We start from the raw sequence: 10786 nt of genomic DNA on the forward strand, positions 1-10786 counted from the left end.
AACTACCTCAATCAACACCAAACTCAAAATCTTAAACAAAACTGCAAAAAATCAAATATCTTCACCCCTAAACTCAAAATACCCAAAATAGACACAACGCTAGCTAACCAAATAAATAAACAAACCGACCCAAACATAGCTAAAACCACCACACTTGCATACATACACAAAAATTGGCCAAATGGGTGTCACATATACACTGACGGATCTTCAGATCCGATCTCCAACCACACAGGCTTCGGAGTCCATACCACACAACCAGTTATATCCACACAATCTTACCGACTCCCTAACAACCAATCTATATTCACGGCCGAACTTATGGGCATGGCCTCAGCCCTGCATAACCAACAATCTTAAAACAACAATAAAATCCTAATTCTCACCGACTCCCTTAGTGGACTACAAGCCCTCCAAAACAAAAATACAAAAAAACGACCTAAATTAATAAATCAAATACTTAAAAGCTCCAACGACCTAACAAAAGCAGGTAAACAAATAACCTTCTTGTAGATCCCCGCCCACGTAGGAATTTATGCCAACGAAAGCGCCGATAAAGCAGCTAAATTATCTCTTAAAATACCAGAAATAAGCCTAAACCTACCCATCTCAAAATCAGAAATTAAAAGTGTAAACAAACAAATAATAACAAAAAAATGGCATAATCAATATTAAAACTCAAATAGCCAAATCAAAAACGTTCTCAGAAAACCACTAGCCAAACCTAAAATCCTACACCCCTCTAAAAAAATTGACAGATTAATTACAAAACTCCAAACAAAACACACGAACCTAAATAACCACCTAAAAAAACTTAAAAGACACACCACAGGCAACTGCCCCCACTGCAAACAACCCGAAACCACAGAACATGCACTCATCCTCTGCACCCACTACCAAACACACAGAACCACTCTACAAACCACCCTCAATCTAAATAAGGTTCCTACTCTAGATGAAATACTAAACCCTCAAAATAAACTAGAAAACTTCAAGGCCCTAGGCGTATTCCCAATCAAAACAGACCTAATTAAGCGCATCTAAAAACTAATTAATCTACCAATCCAAAATCCAATAAACATACAAACACCCACCTCACCCGGCCCCCTCATTTCCCTCCTCCACCCACCTCGGCATTTAATCCAAATTTAAAAATCTCCAAAATTCAATATAAGCAACCCTAAAAGCCCCCTCTTGGGTTGCACACAAAATAAAAAACACTAAAAACCACCCCAAACTAATAAATCAAATACTCAATAGCTCAAACAACTTAACTAGGGCAGGTAAACAAATAGAGTTCATCTTTGGAATCTTTGGAAATAAAAAGGCAGATAAAGCAGCAGAATTATCCCGTTAACTCCCAGACATAAGCTTAAACTTACCCAGCTCAAAATCAGAAATCAAAGTCTCACTAAACAAAAAATCAACAAAAAATGGCAAAATACATACCAAAACTTAAATAGCCAAATCAGGAAAGTACTCAAAAATAAACCTAAATAAACCAAAAATACTACACCCATCCAAAAAAATCGACAGAATAATTACTAAACTACAAACAGGCCGCACCAACCTAAATAATCACCGTAAAATAGCTAAACTACACACAACAGGAAACTGCCTACATTGCAAACAACAAGAAACACCAGAACACGTACTCATCCACTGCACACACTACCAAACACACCGAACAACACTACAGACCACACTAAATCTTAAAACCGGACTTACACTAGAATCAATCCTAAATCCATAAAATAAATTAGAAAAATTCAAAGCCTATACCTAATTAAAACAGGACTAATTAGTCCCATTTAAACCCCAAATAAAATAATAAAACCAAAACAACCTAATCTAACAACCACCCAACACACACAGCTCCCTTAGTTTGTCCCCCACCCACTCTTGGCATTCTTTCCAAATCTCAAAATTTCAAAATTACTATATAAGCAACCCCTAAAGCCCCTAATTCATAGTCTTTTTATCGTTCAAATTACTGATAAAACATATTTTAACTTGTTCCTTCTAACCATATTTCCAAACCATTCCAAACCATTCCAAGTCATTCCAAGTCATTCCAAACATTTCCAGTGTTGGAAATATGTTTGGAAATGTTGCCATTCCAATTTTGGATTTTTTGGAAAGATCGATCTTTCCAAGCTTTGGAAAGTTTGGAGTGAGCGATCTTTCCAAAGCATTCCAACGTTCATTCCAAATTGGAATGGACGCTATTTGGTCTTGTGTGTGTACGGGGTGAGTGAGTCAAAATTTATTGTCGCATCAGCATTATTTCAACCATATAGCGACGAGGCCGAGTTAATATATTCACAATTCAGTTAAGTTATTCAGTTCAGCAAAGTTATATTTAAAAACAATATCCTTTGTAATACCTTTTGATCAAACAGCAGATACATGTTCAAGTCTGATGCATACCGGGTCTGTTTGACAATACTGTGTTTCTGTCAAAAGTCAAGTTTATAGTGAAAACACCAACATCATGCCTGGAAACACACAAACCAAAATTGTTCAGGAAGCGGCGCACACACGAGCATCATGTAGGCCTGTCATTTGTTTGTTTGTTGATTAACGCTGCACTCAGTAATATTCCAGCAATATCCCGGTGGTCTGTCAATAATCGAGTTTGGACCAGACAAGCAAGTGATTGACATCAAGAGCATCAATCTACACAATTGGGATTCAATGACACGCATCAACCAATCAGCAAGCCTGACCCCCCGAACTTATTTGTCCCTTCTTGTGACAAGTATAGTCGCCTCTTAGTCTTATGACAAGCATGCTCGCCTCTTATGACAAGCATGCTCGCCTCTTACGCCAAAGCGTGGTTTGTTTTGTTATTATATATCCAATATACTTCATGAATAAAAAAAGGACTCAAATATAATTTAAAGCCATTTGTATTTAGATACTATTTATAATTATATTCAAAATTTCATTCAATAATCATGATATTTCTGCGAAGTGATCAGTAGATCGCAGAACTCACCGCTATTTACAGCAACCAGTCAGATCACTGCTATTGACGCCTTGAAATGAACTTTAGTTGCAAGTGAATGGATACACATATCATAAATGCTGTACCACGACTTGCTAAAAGTCATATTTTAGGCAGTTTGATTATTGAATGTCAACATATCGTTTTCGCAATCAAAATATATGTAGCACGGGAAGTCCAACCGGTGACTGGTCAAATCGTTCCATACGTCAAAAAATATCCTGCATACCATCTGTACCAAAGTGCTACGCTTATGCTTCTTATAGTTTTAAGTATATATGATGGAAACTGCAACTAAAATAACACGATAGTGGAATATATTATTCCTGATCAAAAAATTATTTCAGATACAATTTCTTCCAACGATTTCATCGAAATTCTTTGAAGTTTATCACTGGGTACTTTTTAACTGAATCACCGGTAGATTGGGAGGAAACAGGTGCACAGCTGATTGCTATTTCCGGCTTAGTTTACGAGATAATACACAAATCTCTGCATATACAACAATGCCTTGGAAAGCAGGAAGTATATTTTAAATGGTAAATCATCATGTCTAGTGATGTTTCATATCAATTTTCATACTCAAACTCCATTTCATGGCTCGCAGTTGCTGCAGTCTGCTAACATTAGTGATTTAAACAAGACCTGTGCATCGTGACCAGTTGCGGCAGTCTGCTAACATTTAAACAAGAATCATCAGATGATGACAAATCCCCTCCGGTCCCAAAAAATTTGAAAGAACAAATCTTCTGATAGTTACCTAAGTCCAACTTGATGAGAGAATTTCTATCTAATCTGTCTGTCCGTATACAAGAGTATTATTTATAAGGCTGGCTATCAATACAGATTATAGAGGTCGAAAATCAGTAACTAAGTATTAATCAGTTGTCGATAAATATCGATTAAGTATCTTTGAGTAAGTCTTAGTGGGAACGAAGAAATTCCGAAAAAAATCAACATATTTCACTCCACTGGTGAGTTGTGGCAAATTTATTCAGGGATTACTTTGAGGACATTTGAGATATAACAGAAACAGTAACTTTCCATCTACAGAAATAAACATTATTGACAATCACAAGTCTATATTGGTAAATCACAATAATTTATGTAAGGTACTCTTGATGACATAACTTTCATATCGCTAATCATTAATATTTCAATGATAATTCTGAATATCGACCTTTTTTGCCAGCCCCAGTTATTGAGCTATGACAACAATACCATGGAACTAGGATTCAGAACTGTGTATTTCACATGAAATGGAGTCAAAATAAAACATAGTTAGAACTGAGTGAGCGAGTGAGTGAGTGAGCATGGTTTTTGCGCCGCACTTAGCAATATTCCAGCAATATCACAGTGAGGGACACAAGAAATTGGCTTCACACATTGTACCCATGTCGGGAATTGAACCAGGGTCTTCGGCGTGATGAGCGAACGCTTTAACCACTAGGCTACTCCACCGCTCTACTGTTCTAAGAAACACCAACAGAAACAGTCCATAGAAATCAAACGGATGCATACCATATCAACATGTCAGTTCAGTACTGTTGAAACATGAAGGGTTCTTTTGTATGCTTTGTTGTTTTACGCTACACTCAGCAATATTCCAGCTATATGATGGCGGTCTGTAAATAATCGAGTCTGGATACGATGACATGCATCAACCAAGTCAGCGAGTCTGACCACCTGATCCCACTAGTCACCTCTGACGACAAGCAGAAATATTTCCTGTTGGAACAATATCACTGAAGTTCATGCAAATGGAACAGGGTACAAAATAACTGAGCTGTTAATGAAACCCCTGCAATTGTATTAACTGTAAATAAATAAATGTTACACCATGAACTTGGAAAATACTCAATTTTGACTGGTCAAACAGTGGTATTAAATCCCAATAAACCCCCTCTGAATGAATCAGCTGATTTTATGGCCCCAGCATCAATATTTGTAAAATAGTACTTCTTTTACAGTCATTGTTGGAAATTCAAATAATCATATGTAGAATTATAGGCAACAAAACGCAAAGTTGCAGCTAATACAATACTCAAAGGATGTTTGGCAATGCATTTATTGCAGAAAATGCAATAGAAATCTTCAAATTGAATGTATTTCAAGTTTTGAGGACAACAGAGAGCTTACCATTTGGTGCTTTTCTATATACAAGTGAGAAGCCATACATTCTGCATCACAATGAGCGATATGACGTAATAATAGTGACGTCCATTGAAGAACGAAATCTTTGCAAGGCCTGCTTAGTTTTCTTAAGGGGTGCCCACCTCATGTCATCTTACAGAGTTGCTGTGCTTATTTGCTCTCAATGCCTGTCATAAGTGTGTGTCAAGTATTATTGTGCTAACAAACTACTTCAGCATACAGATCGCTTTATTTTGTTCAAAGGTTGCTGTGATGGGAATCCGTAAATTCTGAGACAACCCACTGAAAACACTAGACTCAAGCCATGCCGCTTCACTCAATATATTTGCGCGTTCAGTTCCATATTCAATTTAGCACGGTTAAATATCCAGGTAACCTAGATCTACATTGAAAACACAGCTTGTTTATCTACTAATTATGATTTGAAACCTTCATAATGAACTATGGTAGGCATTGGTCTTGCAAACAGGAGTTTGTAAACAACATTTCCAATTTCTGTCTATTCATATCTCAAAAAGTTGATGTCGTCAGTTAAGTTTACTTAGGTAGTGATGTGGCAAGCAGTAGATTGATACGGGTCATAATCATAGACTCAAGTCGCATTGACCACCAATATGGTCGCTACTTTGGGGGTTACAGGTTAACATGAATGATTATTATGTTTGTTTGTTATTTAACACTGCACACAACAATATTACAGCTATATGACGGCGGTCTGCAAATAAGTGAGTCTGAACCAGACAATCTAGTGATTGACGTCATGAGCATCGATTTACGCAATTGGAATACAATGACATAGACCCAAGTCAGCGAGCCTGACCATCCGATCCCGACAGTCACCTCTTAAGACAAGCATTGTCGCCTTCTACAACAAGCATGGGTTGCTTAAGACCTATTCTACCACGGACCTTCACGGGTCGACGAATAATTAACGAAATAAGAAAATTGCGTCATCTTATTACATAATGTCTATCTTACATAAGCGGTGATGAAATAATTATTTTTTTTTAATTGGAGATGTAGATTTAAATCTATCTATTGAATTCCCCTTAGTCCCATATTCCAAAAATGATCATAACCAATATATTTGTAAAGTTGATAAGACCAGAACGTGTGGCTTTGAGGATGTATCAACACAGCATGTAAACAGCTCCAGGCTGGGCCAGACACACCTGTGGATGGTTGACTTCATGAGCTACGGTTCACGCCGTAAGATGACACAGACAGTTCATATAGGAGGCGGGGGAGTCCCTCTCGGGCATCTCCTCTCCCCCCACACCCCGGCCCAGTAAGACTATACGGCTGGGACGAGTAACTCGGGTTCCCGGGCCGTTGGGTACTGAGTAGGACCTGGGTACCCACAGGACTCCCCGGACCCGTGGTTAGTCACGTGATGTATTGTTTATTGACAAAAATTACCAAGAACTCTAAGGTTACACTACAAGTCACTAATGTTCGCATTTCTTTCTGACTATGCACCCATTCCTTCTGATTTTTGATATGGTTGAATAAAGATATAACTTGATTCAATTTCAGTGTATGAATGACCAGGTTGTTTAATACATGTATCTAAAAATGTTCCCAATCGGACATTTTGAGACATCTCCTGAGACCTACAGTGGGAACCCGGGTAGGGTCGTGTAATAGGGGTTACCCGGGTAGTAGATTTGGACTCGTCCCAGCCCTAGAAGACTACACACTATTGCTATTGTCTCGGCAAAATCTTCCGTAAGAGTTCCTTTCGTTCCTCCTACCTGTTCTTTTTGATTATATTCCATATGCACTCAACAAGTTTATAACGAAAAACGAACAGGCGGGGGAAACGAAAGCAACTCTTTCCGTCAGTTGTCTGCGAGTGTCGGTAGTTTGATCAACCGTCACTAAACTCCCCATTTAAGCGATGTCATCAGTCACTTTAACGGTAAATCAAGAATCAAGGTTTCAAGGGTCATTAAAAACTCATCCAGTGGCCAAAACAATGAAAGGGCTTCATAATTACCTCGTTTTTCAATGTGTCTGACGTTACATTCGCAAAGCAGCGGCCATGTTTTTTTCACTTTCACACCACGTGCGAGATGTGATGTTCACGTGCTACTTTGGACATTGGCACCGCCCAATTTTAGCGAAGGGGCAGCTTCAGTTTGTTTTAATTAGTATCTTACGTTGAAATCTATTTATACTTTTTTTTTCATTCATAATGTGAGTAAAACTGTATGTATTCCTAATATAAATAACATTCAAGTAGACTATGTTTGTAAAGTAATATATATTTATTCAGATTAATATTAGATCTAGTCTGACTATGATATTGTACTTGTGGAATATATGAAGCTCCACAGCCACTCGATCATCGCAGATTTTCCCGTAACGTCGTCCGTCTTTCTTCCATCACAAAAAATACTGGTCACTCTATCATTATAATCTATTTTCAGAACATTAATTATTTAACTTCAATCGATTTTTTTTTTTTTAAAATCATGAGAAACGCGATGCACCAATGCAAATATTCACACATTCGTACATCAGTTGATAATGTCCCAATTACAACAAGCAAAACGCTTCTGTTTATATATACAATGTGCACTTTTGTAATTTTACATACCACTGCCGCTGGTAATAAGGGAAAATTCAATCAACGTACTTAACATATCTTGATTACCAAACCGCCCGTGAAGAATCCGGGGTAGAATATAACTCCCCGACAGCCCATGCTTGTCGTAAAAGGCGACTAACGGGATCGGGTGGTCAGGCGCTGACTTGGTTGATGAACGTCATCGTATCCCGGTTGAGCGGATCGATGCTGATGATATCAATCACTGGATTGTCTGGTCCAGACTCGAATATTTACAGACCGCCGTCTTATGGCTTGAATATTGGTGAGTGCGGCGTTAAACAACATGAAACTGAAAGTAATTTCCAACACGTCAGGTCAACAGTTACATATCCTATTTATGCCGGGAGGTGATGAAATAAACTGTTTGATTTCAATATCACGTTGTCGTTTTTTGTGGGCTTTTTTTCATTTCCAGAATGTGCGTGTCAGCGTCACTTGTGTTTTGACCACCTCCGTGGTCTAGTGGTAGAACGCCCGCCCGGAGAGCGGAAGGTCCAGGGTTCGATTCCCGACCGCGTCATACAATCAACGTCATACAAAAAGACGTTAAAAGATGGTACTTGTTGTTGCCTTGTCTGGCGCTCGGCATTAAGGGGCTAAAACAAGGACTGGTCGGCTCGGAGTGAGTATACTGTGTCTGAGTGGGGTATTCATGTTAAACTGCGGTAAGGTATCTCAGTAGGCAAGCACTATAAATCGGCATCAGTCCGGACTAGTACAAGCAGCCACACACACATACACGTGCATGCACGTCGCTATGTATATAAGTGTAATAATCTTGGACCGCATTTCACCTCACCTCATTTGTGTTTCGTTATAGAATAACTGCAATGGATATGGTTATGTTCGAATCAACCGATTAGGAGGAAAAGGCGGTAGGATAGACAAGTGGTTCGATCGTCACTCCGAAGGCCGGGGTTGATTTCCCACATTGGTACGAAGCCCATTTCTGATGTCCCCCGCCGGGATATTGCTGGAATATTGCTAAAAGTGTCGTAAGTGTGGCTGATATTGGCATTCAGCGAACTGTAAGTGAGTGAGTGAGTGAGTTGGGTTTTACGCCGCTTTTAACAGTATTCCAGTTACATCGCGGCGTGTCAGCTTAATGTGGGAGGAAAGCCTGAAGTGATGCACGCCTCAGACGTTTACCACTTCGATGAGACCCACGAGCACGGGTATGGTGCTGACAAACCTAGAAACATAATCGGGGCGAACCGGGATTCGAACCCACAATCATAGGTTTCTGGCGTGCCCAAGGGACGCAACTCTGCACAGCGAATCGCGGCGCCCTAGACGACTGGGCCACCCGTGCCCCCTCGAACCGTATGTGTCCTGGCTGGTAGTCGTGACAATGTGTTGACTCATGTCGAGTTTTCGGAAAAATCTCCGAACTACATTTCGTCGGTAGTGTTCATGTTTGCGTGTCATCCGTCATTCCGTTGTCTGTGTCTCGCTGGGAATTGCGAGGCAGGCAGTGTGCGGATCACGTGTGCGGATCACGTGGTCACACTGCGTCATCTGCTTCAGTGTGTACAGGATATTGTGCTCATGCTATCAATCACTGGTCTGTCTTGTCAACACACGATCCGTGATAATGGTGCTTGCGATGTAAAACAATATTCAATCGTTCACGCAAGTGAGAGTGTCAAGTAATCTATATTTATAAAATACACACGTGCTGCATTCCCAGGCCAAACAGGGAATCCAGAAATGATGTGAAGGACCAGTTCTCACTGTACAGACCGCCTCTGTGGTCTAATGGTAGAGCGTCCGCCCGGAGAGCGGAAGATCCGGGTTTCGATCCCCAGCCGCGTCAAACCAAAAGACGTTAAATGATGGTACTTGTTGTTACCCTGTCTGGCGCTCGGCATTAAGGGGCTAAAACAAGGACTGGTCGGCTCGGAGTGAGTATACTGTGTCTGAGTGGGGTATTCATGTTAAACTGCGGCATGGTATCTCAGTGGGCTAGCACTATAAATTGGCATGAGTCCGGACTAGTACAAGCAGCCACACACACATACACGTGCATGCACGTCGCTATACAGGTGCAATAATGTTGGACGCGACGTTAAACCCCATTTCACCTCACCTCACCTCTCGCTGTACAATTTGCCACGTGACGCTGGTGCAGTAACGTGTTCAAACGCGCTTAAAACTATCCATTTGCCAGTTAGATATAAATAAAAGCGACAAAAATAATTCCATAATCATTAGAAATCTCAACTTAAACAGAATCCACGGAACGAATCTGACTATATCATAAGCATGTGTTTATGAATCACTGTCAATAGTGATAATACCAGGCGAAAATGTGAGCGTACCCTGCTCCACCGGTGACACCTGTCGCAAATACACGCAAAGGCAAATCATGTGTTGGTCTGAAAAAATACGGGAACATAATTGATGGCACTAGTTAAAATAAAGAATTGCATCAAACATTATTTTTGTCACTGATCCGTCAAATTTGGATACACATTCGGAATACACACAACAGAGAAACAATGCAATCAGCATGTGACGTCACAGTTGACCTAGTTAGCACTTCACAACGACAGTGAGAGTCCTTGCGGTCAGAGGATAAACCTGTGTCACGCACAAATAAATATATAGAACCGAAAATAGTACTTAACATTTTGATCTGATACACCTTCGGCCTCGCGGTCCACATATGTCCATTCAGCTCGAAAACCCCGTGCAGTCTTCTAATAACAGACTCAAATAACTCATAACACTGACACAATGTGAATAACACGTGATTTCATTCCAGCCATATCCATCTTCCCGAGGCAAGGGAGTTAACTGAAGTCCAGTTTCCACCCTTGCCGAACTAGGCTGGAATTTCTGGGCTTGATCGTAGCGCCACCAGTGACTTCTATTCCCTACTATTGACCAATTATTAGATTCCACCTCTCATGTCACTTGCTTTTGCTTAAAACAACATGGCGGTCAAGTTAAGACGCGATGATTAAGATATACTTTGTAATTTAACGAGTCTTACCCCACGAAGT

Source organism: Haliotis cracherodii, unplaced genomic scaffold, assembly GCF_022045235.1.
Source record: "Haliotis cracherodii isolate W230 unplaced genomic scaffold, xgHalCrac1.p SCAF_12, whole genome shotgun sequence".
NCBI lineage: Eukaryota > Metazoa > Mollusca > Gastropoda > Lepetellida > Haliotidae > Haliotis > Haliotis cracherodii.